The sequence below is a fragment of the Ambystoma mexicanum genome, chromosome 13 (assembly GCF_040938575.1).
Source record: "Ambystoma mexicanum isolate Mex_15411 chromosome 13, UKY_AmexF1_1, whole genome shotgun sequence".
Taxonomy (NCBI): domain Eukaryota; kingdom Metazoa; phylum Chordata; class Amphibia; order Caudata; family Ambystomatidae; genus Ambystoma; species Ambystoma mexicanum.
Window position 1 is genome coordinate 67,469,845 of NC_090938.1, and position 14,657 is coordinate 67,484,501.

General features: G+C 43.4%; 1 long non-coding RNA gene across 2 annotated transcripts in view; it reads right to left on the reverse strand.

The window, feature by feature from the left end:
* Positions 1 to 12,472: 12,472 nt before the first annotated feature.
* Positions 12,473 to 14,657, reverse strand: part of LOC138520083 (uncharacterized) — a 274,786-nt gene continuing 272,601 nt past the window's right edge. For both annotated transcript variants that reach the window (XR_011282779.1, XR_011282778.1), the window contains one exon: positions 12,473 to 13,159. This is a non-coding gene — a long non-coding RNA (uncharacterized lncRNA). The remainder of the gene's footprint in view (positions 13,160 to 14,657) is intronic.

Here is a 14,657-nt window from a genome sequence, read left to right on the forward strand (position 1 = left end):
GCTGATCTAATTGAGGGGAGTACTGTGCTGCCCAGACTAATATAGAGCACCTTTAACTTTTTGTTTTTTTTCTTCTGGGCTTCTTGAACGCCTTCTCTGTAGCCCAGCAGTAAGAAGTAGTCCAGTGTTTGATTCTCTCAGACAAGCTGAGTATTTTGATCCTACTGATATTTTGTTTTGTGCTGTTGAATCAGGCGATCCTAACAGCAAAATTGCCTGAAAATATTTTTTTTTATATGCTCCTCAAATCAGGAACAGCAGTATGAGGCAAACAAAGGCTCTGGTTCTCGCGTTCGCAATAACTGTTATGATTTGCAACAGAAATGCTCACGCGAGTGCTGGAATGCAGAGTAACCGACCAGGGAGAGCGAGAGCTCCCCCTGGTGGCTTGTGGGCAATGCCGCAAGTTAACAAAGGCTGCACTGGCTTCCCCGAGGCCTGTGAAAGCTCTACTGTGCCGGTGAAGCGAGCGCAGGCACGCAGCGGGATCTGCTTCAGCGGGCCGTGAACCGCTGCTCAAGAAAGGCGCGACCGAAAAGTTTGTGTGACAATATGGTCTCCGACGCAAGCAGGAAACAGCTGGCGTTGGGGGAAAAGAAACAAGGAAGGAAGCTACGGAGCGGCAGCTGAAAGGTACACAATGGTAATATTACACAATAACTTTCAATACGGCATAATACCAATCAATGATATTAAATATATGTAAAAAATTAATGTTATGTTAAATGATTAAAAACACTACATAAACAGTGCTGAACATGAAACATACTTATCTCTTGCTGTGAGCAGCAAAGAAAAAGGAAGTTACATCATGTTCAGGGCTATTTATGAGGACTTCTGCATGCCCATTGGAGGACTGGTGTCACATGTTGGTGACCCTCATGGGAAATGGAGTTTTTTTGCCATTATTAGAGACTCTTATGTACTTTTGATGCATTTTTTGTTATATATTTTTTAGTGCACCTTCAATATACATATGTTTTGTATGCCAGGTGCACAAACATATCTTGCTGCTGAGCTTTCGTTACATGTTGTAATAAAGAAAGAGAAGCTTAATGTGAGTCTCCGGTCTTGACATAGAATCCATCTTATATAGGTTTTCCGCATCTTTAATTGTCTAATAGTTGGTTCTTGGTAATGTTTTCTTTATTGCTTAATCTGGGAGACACATGTCTTACATACACGGTTGATTCTTTTGACATCCCCTTGTGCCTGACAATTATTCCTTGAAATAGAATCCTTGATCCCAAGCCAATAGACACCTCCTTATTCCCCACACAAAGCTGTTTTTCCAGTGTTTCCAGACACTGCAGCTGTGGTCTGTCTCAGAGGTGGCTTGAATGGTTTTAATATGAGTCTGACGTGCATCTTTCCATCATGGCCGCTCTAGCCACGTTATACTTTTCTCTGCAGTAAGCTTGTATATGTCTCATCTACCTTATGTTTCTGAATATGTGCATTTATTAATAAGCAGGTTACTTTATCATCTTTGCATATACAATTACTTCAGATTTGATTGCATGTGTACATGGTTACTTTAGTTACCTTTTTATTCTTTCAGTATTTGTATATTGTTTAAGTGAGACTCAGTATATTTCCTCTATGATATCACTCTGTTCTTACAGCTATATGATGTCCAATGGTGTATGCAGACATCCATCTACCCTCTCAGTATGAGGGTGCATTCAATATAGTTGTCTGGTGTATATCTTCACTCATGCACTCGCTACGATATTGGGATGATACCTGGTGTTCCACATAGCGCTCATCTCCTAATGTTCCAGTATGATGGAGGTGAGGGGGTAGGAGCTAGGGATGACATGTCCGCCTGCTCCTCTATATTTCCCCCGTCTGGTTGAGTTCTCAATCACTTCCTCTTCTTCAATCTTCTTCATCCTCTCTTAACATAAAGGTTTCTTTGGGATCCATATTTTCATCAACCCCCTCAGTCCACCTGCATTGTTTAGGTGCTCATCCACATGCAATGTCATGTGAAAGCATTCTCCAGTTGCTTGACAGAATAACCAACGTCATACATATTTCTTGTGATCCTTAGGGTAGTAGAACTTCATCCCTGGATGTGCCAGCAAACTCTTCTTTATGTTCTCACGGCTGGTGTCTTTGGTCTGTGGAGTTTAATCTCCATTCATATCAATCATTACCTTCATCCGAATAGCTTTCTAGGCAGATCCTTATGAGATATAATCCTAGTAATACCAACACTAGTATTGCTCCAAGTAGCTTAAAGGCATTTGCCAGCCAGGTTATAATCCATGAAAACAGAGATGAAAACCAGTCTTCTCCTGCTGTTTTATCAACTTCATCCTCCATCTTCGTATGCAGGATCGTCAGCATACATATTGCTTCTGTCAGGGTTCCTTTTACTCCATTATGGGAAGGTATAGACTGTACAGCAAGGAGGCTCAACCTTGGCACACACACCTTCTTTCATTGCTGTAATTAAGTCCAGGACATACCTGTTCTGGAAGGTCATAGGTCTAAAAGCCCTCACTTCTACTCTAATTTCATTAAATCTTTTTATTGTTGCATTGATACTTTGCAGCAGCACCCACCTATTGATCTTCAGCTATTTGGCATTCACTACAGTTTCAAATCCTAGCATGGATATAGATGTTATTATCATCGCTGTCTTGCTGAATAATGTATGCTCATCTGAAATATCGTTATAGGCTTCTATTGACTTTGATGAAAAATAGTTCACCCTCTTCAATCGGTGAAGGTTGAGGGACCTCTTCTTTCTATGGTGTTCATTCATTTTTGGAAATTCATCAATATGGCGGTCACTTTGAGGAATCACTAATGCAGGAATGTGTATGATCACAAGGGAGCATACTCCTCCCCAATTTCAGGCAGCTGCATATAACCCCTGGATCCACAGGCCCAATATCGATACATCAGCATGGCAGTTCCTCCGTTCATTCCTGGCACTTCAAGCACCTATTTGCATTCTTCATTTTCTCCAACCAGGACAAGGCCTTCATTCTTGAAGCATGTTGATGCATTTGTTACTGGTATTATAGATATGGTCCTGCTTCACTGTCTACCCATGTTAGTAGCTTAGAGTACTTGGCTCATGACTCTAAACACATGTCATTGACTATTTTCACTACGCTAACTGGTTCCTTCATCAATAACAGTACAAAGCCAGATAACATTCCTTCTTCCCATTCTGTACTGGTATCCCCTCCCCTAAACACCACACCAATAGCTGAGGTATCCCCCAGCATCCTGGTAGTCCTGATCTTTCCACTATGTCTGAAACGTCCATCCTCCACATTTTGACAACCTTCATTTGTTCTCCAACCTGGGATGGGTACAGAATGTTATGCTTGTCCAAGCCACCTCTTTCTCCATCCTTTGTGTTTTCATATAAGCCCATTTTGCTTTGGATTGTCCTCTGCTGTGCATGCTCCCCAATCACTGAGGTACTTCGCATCATGTGCAGACATTTCTTTTGCCAAAAATGTTCTGCGTGCATTCATTGCGTGGGGGATGAGAACACACAAAGCAGCTTTCATCTGATGTTCTCTCTCCCACTTTCTTCATGTGCTGATATCATAGATTATTCATAATTGAGCTGAATTGTCAAGATACGTATTTATGCCTTCATGATCTTCTCTGACATCTCTTTTAAGTAGAGCAATTTGTTTAGGAAAATTAGAGAAGATGCTGCTTGTGCTTTTGTTATAGCTCATTAAGGATGACTCATTGTCCCCCACAGTATCTGCATTTTTGCTCATTATATGTCTGAATGCCATGATAACAAAGAAGAAAAGACAAATCATAAAACAACATGAAATCACAATCACCATTCCAGAAAAACTCATCAACTTTCTCGAGGGTAGTGAGTGTCTCATATTCTGGAACCTTCCCATTTTATTTAATACAATTATTTAATCAGCAGATTACTTTCTCTTCTTTGCATATACAATGTCTTCATATTCGATTGCATGTGTCTCTTGTTACTTCAGTTACATTTTTATTGAGTATTTGTATATTGTTTAAGTGAGACTCAGTATCTTTGCTCTATGATATCACTGTGCTCTTGTAGATATATGATGTCTACTGGTGTCTGCAGATATCCTTCCACCGTCTCATTATGTGGGTACATTCAATATGGTTGTGTGAGTGTATATCTTCTCTCATACACTCGATACAGTATTGGGATGATACATGGTGTTCCACATAGCGCTCATCTCCTACTGTTCCAGTATGATAGAGGTGAGGGGGTGGGAGCTAGGGATGACATGTCCACCTGCTCCTCTATATTCACCCCTTTGGTTGAGTTCTCAACCACCTCCTCTTCTTCAATCTTCTTCATCTTCTTTTCATATCTAGGTTTCCTTGGGATCGATATTTTCATCAACCCCCTCAGGCCACCTGCATTCTTTATGTGCTCATCCACATGCAATGTCATGTGACAGCATTCTCCAGTTGCTTGACAGAATAACCAACGTCATACATATTTATTGTGATCCTTAGGGTAGTAGAACTTCATCCCTGGGTGTGCCAGCAAACTCTTCATGGCTGGTGTCTTTGGTCTGTGGAGTTTAATCTCCATTCACAAAAAGCAATATCTTCATCACAATAGCTTTCTAGACAGATTTCTGGCATTGTACCAAAATTATCCTTATGAGATAGCATTCTAGCAATACCAACACTAGTATTGCTCCAAGTAGCTTGAAGGCATTTTCCAGCCAGGTTATAATCCATGAAAACAGAGATGAAAACCAGTCTTCTGCTGCTGTTTTATCAACTTCAATCTCCATCTTCGTATGCAGGATCGTCAGCATAGATATTGTTTCTGTGAGGGTTCCTTTTACTCAATTATGGGAAGGTATAAAATGTACAGCAAGGAGGCTCAACCTTGACACACACACCTTCTTTCATTGCTGTAATTAAGTCCAGGACATACCTGTTCTGGAGGGTCATACGTTTAAAAGCCCTCACTTCTTCTCTGATTGCAATACATTATGGTATTGTTACATTAATCCTTTGCAGCAGCACACACTTAGGGATCTGCAGCTATTTGGCATTATTGATATTATAGATATGGTCCTGCTTTATTGTCTACCCATGTTAGTAGCTTATAGTACTTGGCCCATAACTCTAAACACATGTCATTCACTATTTGCACTACGCTTACTGGTTCTTTCTTCCATAACAGTGCAGAGCAAGATAACAATCCTTCTTCCCAATTGTCCAAACACCAATAGCTGAGGTCTCCCCCAGCATCCTGGTACTCCTGATCTTTCCATTATGTCTGAAACGTCCATCCTCCTCATTTTGACAACCTTTATTCGCTCACCAATCTGGGATGTGTACATACTTTTTTGCTTGTCCAAGCCACCTCTTTCTCCATCCTTTGTGTTTTCACATACGTATCTTCATATGGGAATGTTCTCCTTGTTAGCCATCGTAGGGTTGCCCATTTTTCTTCGTATTGTCCTCTGGTTGTGCACGTGTCATGAAAGGAGGTTCATGGAAGATGTGGTCCCGGTGTAAACTCTGCTAGTCCTGTTTCTATCTCTCTGCAACTATGTATCTCTTCCCCTTTAAATGCAGGGAAGCCACGCCCCCTCAGTGCGTTGCAACTGTGTTGCGGTTTCCTCGCTCTCTGGTTCTCTCGTAGTTCCAGCCCTCCTTCGTTTCTTCCTGAAACCCCTCCGTAGCGTTCCTTCCAGAGCTCATTTCTTCCTGCCTATCTGTCTACTTTTGTTACCTTTATCTGCATGCAGTAATTCGAGGGTTTCTGACATTGTTTACTTTCACTTTCCGTCGCGGCGCTCGCCGCTTTTCTTACTCCGCCTCTTTCAGTCCCTTTTGATTACCTTACCTTCCTTACAGGAGTTCCCAGGTATCCTGACCACTTTGCTCCTGTTTCGGTGCCTTCATTCTGGGGGTAAGAAGTTTACCACTTGCAGGGGTTTCTTTTTTACACGTTAGTACGGTGACCTTATGCGCTTGTACCATTCTCTCTTTCTTAAACCAACTTAACCTCCTTCTATCTTTTCCCCCTGATATTTTCCTTGGTTTCCTTTCTCCTTCTATTTTTCCACCGAAGTTTCATCTTCCTGTTTCTGGTACTCTTCCGCCCTCCATTTTTTCTTCAGAACCACAATTCCCAGTTTGCATCTTGCCTTCAGAGTTTTGTATCTTCTTCGTCCGCTGGATCTCCATCACACCAGCCTTCAGGATCAGATTTGCAGAAAGAATAGTTACTTTTCAACTTACCTGATTTATTCAAGTCATTCTACTGGATCGGACAAGCCATCATCTCCACACCTTCTTGCCATTCCATCTATAGGGGTTTTTTGTGCCACAGGTTTTTTCCCCTCCGTGGTCTGCACAGGGGGATTGTCATTCCTGTCTGTGACTGTTACTCAGCACGGCAATTGTGGCGAGCTCCCGGAACAGACCTTACCTCTTCACAAAAAAAGGAACGCCTGATCTCTCGGCAACGACTCTTTCCGGATCCGACCTCTCCTCCGACGAATCGGATCTCGAATCACAGGTGAGCCCCACTTTTGATGACAGTTTGCAACGCCAAAAGATGGCTACGGCAGAACAGGTCCAGGAGTTGTTGAACCTAAGTCAGACCCTGTCTATGGAAGTACAGGGGTTAAGGCTGAAAATGCAACTCTTCGCCAGATAGTCGCTGCCAGAGACGCCCACCATACTGATCTTCCACCCTTGTCTTTAGCAGTTGGGAAGTTTGATGGAGCACCCAAGAGAGTCAAGGAGTTCCTGGATGCCTGTATGGTATATTTCACATTTAGACCGGCTACCTACGCTTCGGATCGCATCAGAGTGGGGGTTCTCGTCTCTAACATGACTGAAAATGCCCTGGCCTGGGCCACCCCATTGGTTACATCCAATAATCCGATTCTACAAGACTACAACGCCTTCACTACGCTTTTTCGACAGCCTCTTGAGAGACAAGAGATCGGAATCGCAGCCAGCGAAGCCTTGTTTGATATTAAACAGGGTACAATGGATCTTTTGTCATATATCTCGAGTTTCAAACGACTGGCTGCAGAAGTAGATTGGCCTGAACCAGTCCAATATACAGCCTTCAGAAGGGGCTTGCATGAGGATCTGAAAGACGAGTTGGCGCGAGTACCCAGACCTACTACTTTGGCTGATCTTTTTACGCTGGTACTCCAAATCGAATACAGGATATCGGAGCGTAGATCTGAGAAAAAGAAGAGTCGAAACCCAATGTTACCTGTATCCGGATCTCCTTCATCCCTACCACTATCTTCAAACCGTACTGGTGACGAACCGATGCAAATCGGCACGGCCAGGGGACCTTTGTCATCTACAGAACGAAGCCGACGCCGGGACAAGGGTTTATGTCTTTACTGCGCCTCTGATTCTCACCTGTTGAGGGATTGTCCTGAGGTTCCTCCACGGCGTCGGGGAAACGACGGACCCCGGTCTTAGAAGGAGCCGCTTACCGGGGTTCAGTCAAAGGCTCACCTTGTGCACAAACATCAGGAGAGGACTCTCGCCTCATGGTTCTTCAAGCAACCATATCCAAGAAGAACCAACAAAAAAAAAATGTCTTAGCCCTTATTGACAGTGGAGCTGCAGGAAACTTCATTGATATCCATTGGGCCAAACAAGAAGGCATCCATCTTGTTGATAAACCGGAAGAACAGAAGGTAGAAGGTGAGGATGGCCGTCCGTTAAGTTCTGGACCCATTGTTCAGGCTACAGTGGACCTTCGGCTTTGTATCTCCCATCATCATGAAACCCTCACTTTTGATGTTATAAGAGCAGCTCACTTACCAATCATTCTGGGAATTCCGTGGCTTCGCAGACACAACCCGACGATCAACTGGTCTCTTAACACCCTGAAATTTGAATCCGAGTACTGTGATCAACGATGCAGAGTTTTCCGAAGCGAGGTTTCCAACAAGATGAAAGAAGCTGTGGTGACTTTTCCGTCCTTCTCATCAGATTCACTTTCAGTCCATAATATCCATTCTATCTTCCAAGAGTTTGTCGACGTATTCGAAGACAAGTTTCCTAAGACTTTGCCTCCACTCAGACCCGAGGACTGTGCAATTGACATTCTGCCTGGCTCTTTGGTCCCATTTGGACGCATGTTTTCTTTAACAATTCCTGAAAAACAAGCACTAAGAGAGTATTTAGACCAAAACCTTAAAAACGGTCTCATCCGACCTTCTAAGTCTCCAGCTGGGGCGTCTCTATTTTTCATTTCCAAGAAAGATTCGAAAGAATTACGTCCTTGTATTGACTATAGGGGCCTGAATAAGATCACAGTGAAGGATCGCTACCCAATGCCTCTAATAAGGGATATATTGGAAGCCGTAGAAGGATCACGCTTGTTCAGCAAACTTGACCTCAGAGGTGCCTACCACCTTCTCAGGATTAAAGAAGGGGACGAATGGAAGACGGCGTTCCGTACTCCCTTTGGACTGTACGAATACCGGGTGATGCCTTTCGGCCTAGTCAACGCCCCGGCAGCCTTTCAGAGGTTTATGGACCACCTTTTTGCTGACCTCCTGTTTGTCTCAGTTATTATATACTTAGATGACATCCTGGTTTTTTCGCGAAACCCTCACCATCATCAGGCTCATCTCACGGAGGTCATGCAGCGATTAAGACGTCATCAGCTGTTTGCAAAACCGGAGAAATGTCTCATTGCAGTATCTTCAGTACCCTATCGAAGTTTTATACTATCCGAACAAGGAGTTGAGATGGATCCCAAGAAGGTTTCCGCAATTCTTGCCTGGCCCTCTCCTTGCAATGTGACAGAGGTACAAGCCTTTTTAGGTCTTTCCAATTTTTACAGGAGATTTATCGCCAACTTCTCAGAGCGGGTACTACCTATCACAGCCTTATTAAAGAAAGATGTTCGGTTCGAATGGAATTCTTTAGCAGAACAGGCATTCTGCGGGCTTAAGCAAGCCTTTTGTTCTGCACCCATCCTGAAACAACCCGATCAGAGTCGACCTTTTATTGTTGAGACTGATGCCTCTGCTGGAGCCCTAGGAGCCGTGATTAAGCAAGAACATAATGGAGTGGAACATCCGATCGCATATCTCTCTCGCACTCTATGTCCCAGCGAGATCAATTACTCCGTAATTGAAAAGGAATTGTTGGCCATTAAACAAGCCTGCTCTGAATGGAGACATCTTCTCCAAGGATCAAGACATCAGTTCGAGATACGCACCGATCACAGTAATCTCAAGGTGCTTCAAAACATGGAGTGCCGGAATCCCCGCCAAGCCCGATGGGCATACTTCTTTGCTCAATATGATTTTTACATAACATACCTTCCAGGAAGTAAGAATATCCTAGCCGACAGTTTATCTCGCAGTCCCAACACCTTCAATAATCCACCTTTTGAAGGCGAGGTGTTGTTTCCCAAAGTCCGTTTTATACAGGTCATTTCAAAATTCTTGATAGACGTCAAGAAAGCCTCTCCAGAAGCCCTACTTCCGCTTCCCAGAAGTCTATCAAGCCGATTAACTACCAAAGAAGATCTATGGTTTTACCAGGGGAGACTTTTCATTCCAGACACTAGGTTACGAGCACGAATTCTGTATTGGGGTCACGATTCTAAAATAGCGGGACACAGGGGTGTCACCGCCACATCCGAACTCATAAGTCGGATGTTCTGGTGGCCGAAAATGCTTACTGACATCAAACTTTATGTACATTCCTGCCCTATCTGTGCCAGAAGTAAGGGATACACATTTAAACTGGCGGGTTTGTTACATCAACCAAGACTACCTTTGATTCCATAGTCTCATGTCTCTACTGATTTTGTGGTGGATCTTCCCAGGTCAAAGGGATTCACAGCGATCATGGTCACAATCGACAGTTTCAGCAAGATGTGCCATTTTTCTCCCTTAAAGGGGATTCCCTCTGCTCCCGAGATGGCACAAGTGTTTTTTAGAGATGTGGTACGTCTCCATGGTCTACCAGAAACGATCCTGTCAGACAGAGGTTCACAATTTACCTCAGCATTTTGGAAGACTTTATGTGCTCTTTTAGGAGTAGAAAGAGCTCTTACTTCCGGATACCATCCTCAGTCCAATGGCCAAATGGAGCGACTCAACGCAACCATGGAACAATATCTGCGTTGCTTCGCCAATGAACAACAGGACAATTGGGCATCTCTCCTCCCCATGGCAGAATTTTCGTACAATAACACTGTTCATTCTGCTATCAAGATGTCGCCGTTTTTCTGTGTTTTTGGTCGTCATCCTCGTTCTTTCCCTTTGAGTAACATCCCCAGTTCTTCTATACCTTCGGTGGACTCTCTTCTGGATGATATTGCTAGGATACAAAAGAATTCCATCACTAATTTACAGGAAAGTCGTCTCCGATATAAGCTCCAAGCAGATGCTCACCGCACTCAGACTCCAGGATGGCAAGTGGGAGATAAGGTATGGCTATCAACAAGATACTTACCTAGATGGACTCATCCCTCCAAGTTGAGCCCCAAGTTTTTGGGTCCCTTCCCCATCACGGCCCGCATCAATCCGGTGGCTTTTCGACTGAGACTGCCTTCTCAGCTAGGCAGAGTTCACCCAGTCTTTCATTCCTCCTTGTTAAAGACCTGTCTCCCGGATCTCCACCATCGGAAGAAGGTCTTTAAGTTGCAAAATAAGAAACCGGAGCCAGAAGTCTATGAGGTGGAACGTATTCTGGACTCTCGTTACCATAGAGGTAGACTACAGTACTTGGTTCATTGGAAAGGATACTCTCACGCGGAAGACTCTTGGGAACCTGTAACCAACATCTCCGCCCCCAGATGTCTACGACAGTTCTATGCCCTTCACCCAGGTAAACCCGGGCCCGTCGCCCCAAGAAGGGGACATACTGTCATGAAAGGAGGTTCATGGAAGATGTGGTCCCGGTGGAAACTCCGCTAGTCCTGTTTCTATCTCTCTGCAACTATGTATCTCTTCCCCTTTAAATGCAGGGAAGCCATGCCCCCTCAGTGCGTTGCAACTGTGTTGCGGTTTCCTCGCTCTCTGGTTCTCTCGTAGTTCCAGCCCTCCTTCGTTTCTTCCTGAAAGCCCTCCGTAGCGTTCCTTCCAGAGCTCATTTCTTCCTGCCTATCTGTCTACTGTTGTTACCTTTATCTGCATGCAGTAATTCGAGGGTTTCTGACATTGTTTACTTTCACTTTCCTTCGCGGCGCTCGCCGCTTTTCTTACTCCGCCTCTTTCAGTCCCTTTTGATTACCTTACCTTCCTTACAGGAGTTCCCAGGTATCCTGACCACTTTGCTCCCGTTTCGGTGCCTTCATTCTGGGGGTAAGAAGTTTCCCACTTGCAGGGGTTTCTTTTTTACATGTTAGTACGGTGACCTTATGCGCTTGTACCATTCTCTCTTTCTTAAACCAACTTAACCTCCTTCTATCTTTTCCCCCTGATATTTTCCTTGGTTTCCTTTCTCCTTCTATTTTTCCACCGAAGTTTCATCTTCCTGTTTCTGGTACTCTTCCGCCCTCCATTTTTTCTTCAGAACCACAATTCCCAGTTTGCATCTTGCCTTCAGAGTTTTGTATCTTCTTCGTCCGCTGGATCTCCATCACACCAGCCTTCAGGATCAGATTTGCAGAAAGAATAGTTACTTTTCAACTTACCTGATTTATTCAAGTCATTCTACTGGATCAGACAAGCCATCACCTCCACACCTTCTTGCCATTCCATCTATAGGGTTTTTTTGTGCCACAGGTTATTTCCCCTCCGTGGTCTGCACAGGGGGATTGTCATTTCTGTCTGTGACTGTTACTCAGCACGACATTTGTGCAATTGTGGCGAGCTCCCGGAACAGACCTTACCTCTTCACAAAAAAAGGAACGCCTGATCTCTCGGCAACGACTCTTTCCGGATCCGACCTCTCCTCCGGCGAATCGGATCTCGAAGCACAGGTGAGCCCCACTTTTGATGACAGCATGCTCCCCCATCAGTGTGGTACTTTGCATCATGTGCAGACATTTCTTTTGCAATAAATGTTCTGGCTGCATTCATGGTGTGGGGGATGAGAATCCACAAAGCAGCTTTCATCTGATGTTCTCTCTCCCACTTTCCTCATGCACTGATACCATAGGATATTCGTAAAAGTGAGCTGAATTGTCAAGATATGTATTTATGCCTTCATGATCTTCTCAACATCTCTTTTAAGTCGAGCAATGTGTTTAGTAAATTTAGAGAAGATGCTACTCGTGCTTTTGTTATAGATCATAGGGGATGTTTCATTGTCCCCCACAGTATCAGCATTTTTGCTCATTATTTGTCTGAATGCCATTATAACAAAAAAGAAAATACAAATCATAAGACAACATGAAATCACAATTACCATTCCAGAAAAACTCCTCGACTTTCTCAATGATAGTGAGTCTCTCATATTCTGGAACATTGCCATTTTATTTAATTCAATATATCATTGTGTTCTCTGCTGTAAAACATGTTTTTGTAACAAAAACTGCAAGATGATTGCCAATATAATCCTGCAAATAATCTATTTGTTTTTAAGATGGCACAAAATTGCACAATGTCCACATGTTGTCTTATCAGAGCTGGGTAAGACTGCACTATGTAGATGAAAACCGCCTACAAGAATATGTGTAATGTTATCATGATGGGTAGCATAGAAGATGCAGTGTATTCCATGTCCTTTGGCTCTGGTGCATCAACACATTGTTCCTTGTACCTATCTAAAAACATTCCAGGATAGCTGTAATTCCATTAATTCTTTATTAGATTGAAGAAGTGTCGATCTATATTTCAAGGAGGTTTTATTGTTCCATAAAATTCTTCTCTTTGCTCTTGGTTGCCGACCTTGTCTGCATGTGCGGAACGTCTTCTCTTTCTTCACTGTCAGTAAATGCAGGGGGAGAAACATTTTCTCCCTTGTACGGTTGATTATGCAGCCAGGCTTGTCTTCCTTGTAGTTTAATAGCCATGGCAGTACCAACTTCCACCTCATAGGGTGTCTCAAAGTGGGTTTTATTCCTGGTGAAAACACATTTATGCACCAGCACCTGGTCCCCTTGATATAAAATTGGCTGTTTCAATAAACAGTCTGGATCAGTTAGCTGGCTTTCATCTCCAATCCTCTTTGACCCCTCCCTTCGGTTCTTGATCTGTTGAGACATGAAAGAAACATTTTCAGTCATTGTTGCTAGGTAATCATGAATCTCATCACCTAATGTTTTCACTCCACTGTGGGCAACAGTTTCTAGCCTAGGAGGAGAAAGAAGTGTTCTCATTTGGCTTCCAGACACCAACTCATAAAGAGTTAGATGGTGATCTGAACCTGGCTGTTTTCACAGTGCATATAGCGCAAGGGGTAAACAGTGTAACCAACCATTCTTCAAAGTTATCTTAATCTTACCTATCCTCTCTTCAAGGAGTTTATTTAATCTCTCACATGCTGGTGATAGACAGAAGAGAACTTGTGTTTTGTACCTAATAAGAGTGTTGCTTTTAAAAATAATTCATTTACAAAATGTAGTACATTGTCAGACCACAGCACTTCACACACACCCCATCTTGGGAACACCTCACGCACAAGGAATTTGGCATTGCATGTGACATTGGAGTACTTACATTGTTCTGCCTTGATCCATCTAGAACAGGGACATATCACAACCAGCATTTACCTGTAGCCATTGCATGTCTGCAACACATTAACATAATCTATGTAGATGCTGGAATGGGCCATTGGGACTAGGAATTGCTCTTCTTGCTATTCACAATGTGTGTCCTGCAGTAAATTTCTGGCACACGATGCATTTCACAATAAACTGTGCCACATATTCTAACAAATTTGGAGAAAACCAGTCTTCTGCCATAGCAGCAGCAAGACTCTCACGAGTCATATGCATGGGTAGTGAAGCTTCTCTAACGCTGCCCTCAATAATGCAGGAGGCATAACTGGCCTTTCAGTGCTATCCAGCCTCCAAATTTCCTCAGTGGGGGATAAAGAACACCACTGCTTTCTCCATAAATCTTGCTCTTCCTGTGAAGCTTAACCTTGTATTTCAATTAACTGAAAAGTAGACAACATGTTAAAGCCCTCTTTTACTAACATGCATAATCCTGTCATTTGCTTAACAGTTCTTAGTTGGATTTCAGAAATATTTGGGAAATATGCTGCCTTTTTGGCTTCAGTGGCTTCATTTCCGTGATAAATTATGTCTGCTCTTTTAGTATGTGATGTGCATTTTTTACGACTGCAATAGTTAATGGGAGTCTCAATGCCTCAATGAGCTTATCCAATAGGGCCTCATGTTGCACTAGAGTGTTGTTTGCACGGAGGAAGCCCCTACTTTTCCAATGTGACAAACCTGCATGCACAGTTGATGTCACATAGCCGAAGTCAGAGTACACTGTCACTTCCTCATCCTTATATCTTGTTTGAAGTGCGTGATAAGCGCCACAAATTCTGCATCCTGTGATGAGCAATGCAAACGCAATTGCTCAGCACAGGCTTGTGACTACTTCAAATTCACCCTCCCGGTTCAGCTTTACTACTGCTGATCCTGTATGCCTTTTGGCAGTAGTTTGATCAATTCCTGAAGAACCACCAATATAAAGAACCCCCTCCCTGAGAACATTTCCTCTAACACAGGGAATGTC